We start from the raw sequence: 10,343 nt of genomic DNA on the forward strand, positions 1-10,343 counted from the left end.
TAGAACTGATGATGGCTGAATGGGGGGGGGGGACACCATGTTCATCATGCAGGCGTGTCTCCAGCTTTACTGCTGGATAGGACCACCGTTCCATCATGTCATAAACCCGGAATTAGGATAATGTGAAGGCGAACGTCCCAGCAGAATCTGGTCCGGCTCGTCTGATCCGGCTCGGCTCAGAGATCTGCCCCCCCCCCCTGTCCTTCACACAACCTGAGCCCTCCACTGGACCCCACCCTTTATGGACCCTCATCGTCCAGACGCTGAACCAGAGGCTCGGCCTGTGCTGCTGGAAGTTTTTACACCGTGTAGTTTGACCTTTTGACTTTGTTTTTGAAAGTTTTCGTTCCTTCCTCTTCCCTGACTTTGCTTCCACCGTGACAGTCCAGGCTCCTCTTCCTCTTTGTTCAAAGAAAAGGACGGGATGAAGGCCAGCAGACGCCTCGTCCTCCTCGTTCCTCCTGTTTGTCATTGTGCTAACTCCTCCCGACTATCACAACAGCAGCTTTAACTGCTTGACTAATGTGGGATGTGTCACGGAAATGGAAGCTGTCTATTGCGCCTCATTGTGTCCCAGACTCACCGTGTTCACCGTTGCCATGGTGATCTCTCTTGTTATCCTAAAATGGAAGCGACACTAAGCATTCCAGGTACAATGTTCAGCACTGACAGTATTGAAGCTGCAATCATCTCGCCTTGCTGTCGCCAAACTGATTGGCTAACAGACAATTGTAAGTGTGCTAAATATGAAAAGGCCAATAAGGAGGACTGGAAGCCGTGATCCAGCACGGAGCCGCTCTACGGAGCCGGTTTACGTAGCCGCTCTACGGAGCCGCTCTACGGAGCCGCTCTACGGAGCCGCTCTACGGAGCCGCTCTACGGAGCCGCTCTATGGAGCCGGTTTACGTAGCCGCTCTACAGAGCAGCTCTCTGCCAGTGGAGCCCATTCAAGCACGGAGCCGCTCTATGGAGCCGGTTTACGGAGCTGCTCTACGGAGCCGCTCTACGGAGCCGCTCTACGGAGCCGCTCTACGGAGCCGCTCTACGTAGCCGCTCTACGGAGCCGCTCTACGGAGCCGCTCTACGTAGCCGCTCTACGGAGCCGCTCTACGGAGCCGCTCTACGGAGCCGCTCTACGTAGCCGCTCTACGGAGCCGCTCTACGGAGCAGCTCTACGTAGCCGCTCTACGGAGCCGCTCCACGGAGCAGCTCTCTGCCAGTGGAGCCCATTCCAGCTAAGGACCTCCGTCATCACAGGCAGCGATGACCAGGGCGGGTCTCTCAGAGGACACAGCTGTCGCAGCACGGGGCAAAATGTCCCTCTAAACCCTGGACTGACGGCAGCCTAATGGACCCAGCTGGTTTCATGGCACCGCAAACTACCTCACTTATGGACTAGATGCTCTCTCAGTTTAGACGTTAAACCATTCAAATCAATTATATTTGATAGTTTAATAGCAATTTGTATGCAAAACATAAACATGCTATTGTCCCACAGGAAAGATCGTCAAAAAGAGACTAGAGCTCAAGAACTAGAACGCCACAAAGGTTGGAGCGGCTCTGAGTGGAGTTCAGGTCTCGACCACGGCCCTCCACATGTTGAAGTCTGGCAGGCGTCAGTTCAGGTTCAGGTAGCATCACGGGGAGAACATACAAACTCCTCACAGACAGGATTCGACCCGAGTACCTTCTTGTTGTGAGGGGACAGCGCTAACCACTCTGCCACCGTGATAGCTCCAATTGGCCTGAAATCCTCGGATCCTTAATGGAATAGAGCCCAGCCCTCTTGCCACCAGTTTTAGCATGTTGTGTGTAGAATTGTGGCAGTTTGTCTACTGAGTACTGCCGAGGTGCCGTTGAGCAAGGCACCAAACCCCAGGAGTTGCTCCGGTCCCACCGCTCCGACGGTCCCACCGCTCTGACGGTCCCACGACTCCGACGGTCCCACTGCTCCGACGGTCCCACTGCTCTGACGGTCCCACTGCTCTGACGGTCCTACGACTCCGACGGTCCCACTGCTCCGACGGTCCCACTGCTCTGACGGTCCCACCGCCCCGACGGTCCTACGACTCCGACGGTCCCACCGCTCCGACGGTCCCACCGCTCTGACGGTCCCACCGCCCCGACGGTCCTACGACTCCGACGGTCCCACTGCTCCGACGGTCGCACCGCCCCGACGGTCCTACGACTCCGACGGTCCCACCGCTCCGACGGTCCCACCGCTCTGACGGTCCCACCGCTCCGACGGTCCCACGACTCCGACGGTCCCACCGCTCCGACGGTCCCACCGCTCCGACGGTCCCACCGCTCCGACGGTCCCACGACTCCGACGGTCCCACCGCTCTGACGGTCCCACCGCCCCGACGGTCCCACGACTCCGACGGTCCCACCGCTCCGACGGTCCCACCGCCCCGACGGTCCCACCGCTCCGACGGTCCCACCGCTCCGACGGTCCCACCGCTCTGACGGTCCCACCGCCCCGACGGTCCTACGACTCCGACGGTCCCACCGCTCTGACGGTCCCGCTGACTGCTGAGACGTGGAACTACTCTTGTACACCGTTGCATCTTGGTCTCCTGCTCCTCTCAGGCTGTGCTAGCCAGGCGTCCACAGCAAGCGGAGCGGTGTGCAGGCTGATCCTGTAGGCAGTGGCCCCCTCCCTCCCAGTAGGCAGGGAGGGGGCCACCTGAGGCCTGCCTGTCAGGCCCTGAAGGGAAACACTGGCCGGAGCTTTAAGAGGCGCCGTGAACGGCTGGTTTGGCTGTGCAGGCAGACACTTTGCTTCTTTTTATAGATTGGAAATACGGAATGACCGTCCCAGAGGAAATGTCAAGTGTTGAGAACTCCACCGGTTTTGTTGTGGAGCCGCTCAGAGGCATTTGCACCCGACACCGCTTTGTTGGTAGAATCACATTCCTGCTGGAGTCGGTCTGCGACTGCAGCGAGGTTTAATCATTCCACCCAGAATTTCCCCTGTGCTTCAGCTCACATGCGCTTTGGGTCGCAATTATGACAATTATTTCATCAGGAGACAAAGAAGTAAAGAAGAACGCTGGAAATCCACATTTCTTTGTGATCCAATTAGCCGACGCAACGAGAGAAGCAGGCAATTGTTATTTAAGCAGATTTCTTTCTCGGTGCAGCTCTTGTTCTTCTTCATGTACGTACAACAGAGCATGCTGTGACCCGCATCCTCGTTAATATGACTGGGGGGGGGGGGGACATGAAACCCATTAAATAGCATGACTATTTTCTGTTGCTGTAATGATGGAGCGTGCAGCTGCCAGAATGTAAACCGAGACCGGACTGAACGATCTGATCTCTATTGATGAAACACAAACCTGCTGGAGGTGATGTCCCACATTGAAAGACGACCGTGTGGGACGACGACCCTTTTCATTCCAGTCGGATACTTACATGCAAGTATAGGAAACGAATTAAAGGGTTAATCAATCAGCTTTGCTAACAGATGCTATTTCAAGTGATCCCGGGGTCACATCTTTTCATTTGCTTTAAAAAGTCCCTTCCGGGGAATTGTTGCAGCGGCGTAACCCGTCACTGCTCTCATTGTTACAATATATCCAGACGTCTGCTCCATGCGTGTGTGTGTGTGGGGGGCACTGCCGGAGAGAACCTAATAACTATTAACTAGCCGTTAGTATTTGGACGTCTAGTATTTAGCGATAGTTTTGGATTTTCTGAATATGAAGCAAAATGTATGAAATCTAAAAACAAAACAAAAATCCACCAAACTAAACTTGAGAAAACGACGCTTGCTGTTCGCTGACAAGCGTTCAGAGAAGTTACTGCGTCAGAGGAGAACTGCACACAAACAGTCCATGAATTAAAGTTAATGTTAATCAATGTTTCTTTTTTATTTTTTGGCTTACATATTTTGTTTTTGAAGTTTTAGATTTCATAAGCCTTTCAGTGCCGACTGCTCATTTAGAATTTGACCGTTTTTAACAAAGCGTTGGGGAATCAGTTCTCGACGTGGCTCCGGTGAAACAAACAGGATGTGTCATGCTGAATAAACGGCATTTATTCCCGTTCGTAGAGCTATCCTTTCACAGCCAATCCTGATGCCGTTGCCATGACTGCTGCGTGTATTAATATTTCCTGACTTTCAGGAACATTCTTCCCATCCCTGCATGCAATCAAGCTCACCCAAGTCACCTGTGTGTTTCAGACACCTGTTGCTCATCAGCTCCCAGATTACATATCATCTGCTCAGGCGGCTACTCCCTGCCATTTCCTGTACCTGCTTCCCAGCGGTCCTGTTTGCCTGCTCCTCTTCTGTGTTGTCTCTGATTGATTACCTGGCTTGTGAACTCTGCCTTGGAATAAAGTTTCGGCTTTGGACTCCCCTTTGCTGCCTTGCTTTGGGGATTCCTCCGTCAGCATTTGAACCAGCTCTAAAATCCAGCCTGAATTTAGAAACATTGTGAAATAAAAGCAAATCACCAAATCACCAAATCAATATCATGAGATATTCTAGGAGCATTACGGACATGAGGAGGTAACTGTTAAGGAATTTCCTGTCATTTGCCCTGCATACTGCTCTGATTACTGGGGTTGTCATGGTGACTCCACACGTCATTGATAGGAGCGTTCAGCTGCTCCTTCAGCTATAAAAGTGATTTTATGGAGTGAAATAGGATTAACGAGGCTCCGGGGGGCTCTTATCGCCTGTTCAGGTACTGCACACAGCAGACTGGATATCACACGGAGCCAACTGTAGTAACAGTGTTAGGTCGCTTTACTGTCTGCTGTAAATGGGCCTGCTTAGGGAGGGCTAAGCGTTGGGGGGGGCAGGAAGCAGGCAGAAAGGGTTTGATTCCATTGCCTGTGCTGCAGTACTGCCAGCATCCAGTTCAGGCGGCGTTTGGCCTGCGTCTCCCCCGGGCGGTCGGTCCAACAGCTGTCTCTGCCCAGACACAGCCGTCAGTCCGGCTTCCTGCTTGCCCCCCCCCCCCCCCCCCGAGAAATAGATGTCCTCTTCTTTTAACAATTGCTCTATAATCAGCTGCCTGCACAATGAGCTCAGCGTTTTAGCACACGACTGAAGCCAGATTTAGCTGAATGGATAACTTCAAATTGTCCGTAGGGGTGTGTGTGTGTGTGTTGTCTGTTGGTCGGTGGTGACGCATCCGGGGTGTACCCCGCCTCACGCCTGTAGTCAGCAAAGCCAGCGACACGCAAGGTGAATAAACCGGTTGAAGAAGAGACGATTGACGTTATCTCGTCGAGATGGAAGAAGATAAGGTTTGGAAAAATCAAATTCTGTCTGGAGCTCTGGCGACTGATTTTAGCTCTGTTGTGTCGCCAGACAAAAAAACAAATTTTCTCTGCTTTATGAAAATGTTGACCTAGGCTGAGTTTGTTTTGAAATTACGTCATTGTGGGGACGGACACCAGATCAGATCAGACTATATAATGACCCATTAGTCGTGACACTGTTCCGTATGACGTTAAATACCCCGAGTCAAGATTTGGCTTATCGTTTCCAGACTTCCACATCAAAAGCCTCCAGAATTTTCCTTGCGTACATTCATGCTCTTTATGTGAGATTAAAACACACGATTCGCTGACCAACCAGGAAACTGCAGTGATAATCAGAGACCGAAGACCCTGATGACAACTTGGTCTGCCTACAAGCGCTGCAATACAGCCAAGTTCCTGGTCGGGATGACGCCGCAAGGGTCCGAGTCCTTCTTATCCAGTGCATGGCGTGGAAGAGCCAGTGACAAGCACATCAATGAAAACGGTGGACTACTCAGAAACCTGCTGCCTGGAGGCCTCATTCCTGCTGACCGAGGTTTTGACATTTCAGACAGTTTGGGGTTCTATTGCGCTCAAATCAACATTCCCAGTTTCACAAGAGGAAAATCCCAACAGTCACCCCTCGAAGTTGACACTAATAATTGCTCATGCACGTATACATGTAGAACGTGTCATCGGTCTGGTGTGCAACAAGTACACACTACTCCAGAGCAAATTGCCAATTGACATTTTGCTGACTGAAAATGAAGACCTTCTTGTTCTCGACAAAATAGCATGTGTAGCATGTTGCCTGTCAAATGTTTGTGTTTCTGTTGTTCCTTTTAATTAAACACCTGAAACTGGAAAGCTCAGCGTGAAAGATGCATTACTAAGCATGCATATTGTAAAACCCTTTATTTTGCAAACTGAAATAGTTGAAAACAGTGAATCAAGAACAAAATGTAACGTCAAGCTAATGAAAATGTACAAATTGCCCCACAAACATCGTTTCTGTGTAAATTGGTTTTGACGAGCATCCACTCTGATATTTCAAAATATGCAACACTATAATCAAGAGGAACAACAGCCAGTGATATTCAAATGAGAAAGCTCTTCAAGGACTTTAACTGTCATTTAGCTGGCTGCTCTTGATCTTGACAAAGCCTTCGCCTTTACATTTCTTTCGGTGTTCTCTTCAGCCTCACACTTTGTAACTGGAACCACTTCATACACATTTGACTGGTACATTTTAGGACTACATCAGTGGCTACACGGGCCTTTTGTGTAGCAGCGGCACCCCCAACATCAGGGTTACCTTGAGCTTTGCTGTGTCTCTCTTTTTCAGTTTATCTGCTAGTGAGGTTACCCGTGAAGACATCTTTCAGAAAATAGTCCTTTGATTTATTTATTATTGTCTGGAAAACATCAGTATCAGGTGTGATTCTCTGAATGCTCATTGCACGTGTAGTCCAAATGACAAAATCATCAAAGTCAGGTTCTGTTACAAGCAGCTGGGTCTGAACTTGTCTCGTCCAAGGTGTAGCCCGACTCTTGCCCGAGGCCGCTGGGGTAGGCTCCAGCATAACCCACGACCCGTGTTTATAAAGTGGTTGAAGAAGAGATGAGAATGACTGACGAAGTCTTATCCAAGTATCCAAAATACCTTTTTTTTCTCCTTCAGGTGCAGACGTGAGTAGTTGAGGAGAGAGTGTCTCAAGGTCTGAAACCTGCCAGGAGAAACATGCTGTAGATCCAAACCCTCTGCTAGTATTCATCAGGCGGTCTTCCGTCTCCCGTGTGCTCGTGAGGATTTATGCTACAAAGACGAAACTGTAGCTTGTATTTTATTCCTCAGAGTGTTCAAAAATCATGTTTAACACTGAGATTCTGGTTTTGTCCCCGACGTGTTGCTGCACCAGTATATTCGTCAAAGCCGCAAGAATAAGCGCTCTGCCCAACCTTTCTGTGTCACTTCTTAAAGTTATATCTCAAGTGATGTCATACTTCCACTTTCACATTCTGACCCATTGATTTCATTCTGTTCTTGGACAGTGGGCATGTTCAAGTAGGGAGTCGTCCTTTAACCCTGAGGCGGAACACGGGAGCAGGTAGTCGTCCTTTAACGCTGAGGCGGAACACGGGAGCAGGTAGTCGTCCTTTAACGCTGAGGCGGAACACGGGAGCAGGTAGTCGTCCTTTAATGCTGAGGCGGAACACGGGAGCAGGTAGTCGTCCTTTAACGCTGAGGCGGAACACGGGAGCAGGTAGTCGTCCTTTAACGCTGAGGCGGAACACGGGAGCAGGTAGTCGTCCTTTAACGCTGAGGCAGAACACGGGAGCAGGTAGTCGTCCCTTAACGCTGAGGCGGAACACGGGAGCAGGTAGTCGTCCTTTAACGCTGAGGCGGAACACGGGAGCAGGTAGTCGTCCTTTAACGCTGAGGCGGAACACGGGAGCAGGTAGTCGTCCTTTAACGCTGAGGCGGAACACGGGAGCAGGTAGTCGTCCCTTAACGCTGAGGCGGAACACGGGAGCAGGTAGTCGTCCTTTAACGCTGAGGCGGAACACGGGAGCAGGTAGTCGTCCTTTAACGCTGAGGCGGAACACGGGAGCAGGTAGTCGTCCTTTAACGCTGAGGCGGAACACGGGAGCAGGTAGTCGTCCTTTAACGCTGAGGCAGAACACGGGAGCAGGTAGTCGTCCTTTAACGCTGAGGCGGAACACGGGAGCAGGTAGTCGTCCTTTAACGCTGAGGCGGAACACGGGAGCAGGTAGTCGTCCTTTAACGCTGAGGCGGAACACGGGAGCAGGTAGTCGTCCTTTAACGCTGAGGCGGAACACGGGAGCAGGTAGTCGTTCTTTAACGCTGAGGCGGAACACGGGAGCAGGTAGTCGTCCTTTAACGCTGAGGCGGAACACGGGAGCAGGTAGTCGTCCTTTAACGCTGAGGCGGAACACGGGAGCAGGTAGTCGTTCTTTAACGCTGAGGCGGAACACGGGAGCAGGTAGTCGTCCTTTAACGCTGAGGCGGAACACGGGAGCAGGTAGTCGTTCTTTAACGCTGAGGCGGAACACGGGAGCAGGTAGTCGTCCTTTAACGCTGAGGCGGAACACGGGAGCAGGTAGTCGTCCTTTAACGCTGAGGCGGAACACGGGAGCAGGTAGTCGTCCTTTAACGCTGAGGCGGAACACGGGAGCAGGTAGTCGTCCTTTAACGCTGAGGCGGAACACGGGAGCAGGTAGTCGTCCTTTAACGCTGAGGCGGAACACGGGAGCAGGTAGTCGTCCTTTAACGCTGAGGCGGAACACGGGAGCAGGTAGTCGTCCTTTAACGCTGAGGCGGAACACGGGAGCAGGTAGTCGTCCTTTAACGCTGAGGCGGAACACGGGAGCAGGTAGTCGTCCTTTAACGCTGAGGCGGAACACGGGAGCAGGTAGTCGTCCTTTAACGCTGAGGCGGAACACGGGAGCAGGTAGTCGTCCTTTAACGCTGAGGCGGAACACGGGAGCAGGTAGTCGTCCTTTAACGCTGAGGCGGGACACGGGAGCAGGTAGTCGTCCTTTAACGCTGAGGCGGAACACGGGAGCAGGTAGTCGTCCTTTAACGCTGAGGCGGAACACGGGAGCAGGTAGTCGTCCTTTAACGCTGAGGCGGAACACGGGAGCAGGTAGTCGTCCTTTAACGCTGAGGCGGAACACGGGAGCAGGTAGTCGTCCTTTAACGCTGAGGCGGAACACGGGAGCAGGTAGTCGTCCTTTAACGCTGAGGCGGAACACGGGAGCAGGTAGTCGTCCTTTAACGCTGAGGCGGAACACGGGAGCAGGTAGTCGTCCTTTAACGCTGAGGCGGAACACGGGAGCAGGTAGTCGTCCTTTAACGCTGAGGCGGAACACGGGAGCAGGTAGTCGTCCTTTAACGCTGAGGCGGAACACGGGAGCAGGTAGTCGTCCTTTAACGCTGAGGCGGAACACGGGAGCAGGTAGTCGTCCTTTAACGCTGAGGCGGAACACGGGAGCAGGTAGTCGTCCTTTGACGCTGATTCCAGCCTGTGTATATTTTAAGGAGACGCCACTGGCGAGTTCCAAACTTTTCGTCTCTCCTCGCCGTCATTAACAGCCCATATGCACTTTTGACTCTGGATTCAGTTCTTTTTGCCCTTTAGGGGAACTAAAAGGATTATGTAAGATTTATAGGGATCGGCCCACATCCAGCCCTGGCCTCTCACTTCTTCTTTATCCTCTGATTGGGATAATTATCGGTTGGCGGATGGAGCGTGGAAGAATGCTGAGTGGATCAGGGCTTTGAAGCAGGACGGACAGCTCTGCCTGAACGAGGGAAGAAAGCAGCATCCCTTTGAGAATTGATAATGAGATTATAGGTATACCATGATTCTTTACATACAAGGCAAACAGTATTTAACTCAATACATTATTAAATTAAATGGCACATTTTAAAAACATTATTTTTTAGACTCTATTTCCCAAAAAATATATAGCATATGGGAAAAGATGGATGCACCACAGCGGGCTTTGACCCCAGCTCAGAACCCATCGCCTCGAGGAGGGGAGCATTTATTAATACATCCTCTGCATTCTCTCCTTTTCGGCGATCACATTGGTGCTTTTATTTAGAGAGCAGTCCACTGAACATAAATAACAGCCAGACAGTGTATCGCTTTATTAAAATGTAGAGGAGGTGTTGTCCTGTTGATGAAAAGGCTGGTTTCAACGAATAGTCCGGTGATGTCGATCGACTCAGAGAAAGGTCGGCATCCTGCGGACGCTTGGCAGGGCAACCGAGTTAGTGCGGGGAAATATGGCACTTGTTAACTGGAGTGACTGTGGATGTGTGTGCAGCTGTCAGAACCAAAGTGGTTTGTTGTTCCGTGTTGTAGATAAAGAGAGGGGGAGGATGGCGAGGCTGGAGCGAGAGGAAGGAGCGGGGAGGTAATCAAACGGTCCCAGAGTTACAACGAGGAGTATTTGAGTTTGCCTGCTTGGCCTCAAAAAATTCAAATGAGAAGCAGTTTAAAAATAACAAAGGCATGAATGTTCCTGTCGGACGTAATGACACGGTGAGA

The sequence above is a fragment of the Brachionichthys hirsutus genome, chromosome 20 (assembly GCF_040956055.1).
Source record: "Brachionichthys hirsutus isolate HB-005 chromosome 20, CSIRO-AGI_Bhir_v1, whole genome shotgun sequence".
Lineage (NCBI taxonomy): Eukaryota > Metazoa > Chordata > Actinopteri > Lophiiformes > Brachionichthyidae > Brachionichthys > Brachionichthys hirsutus.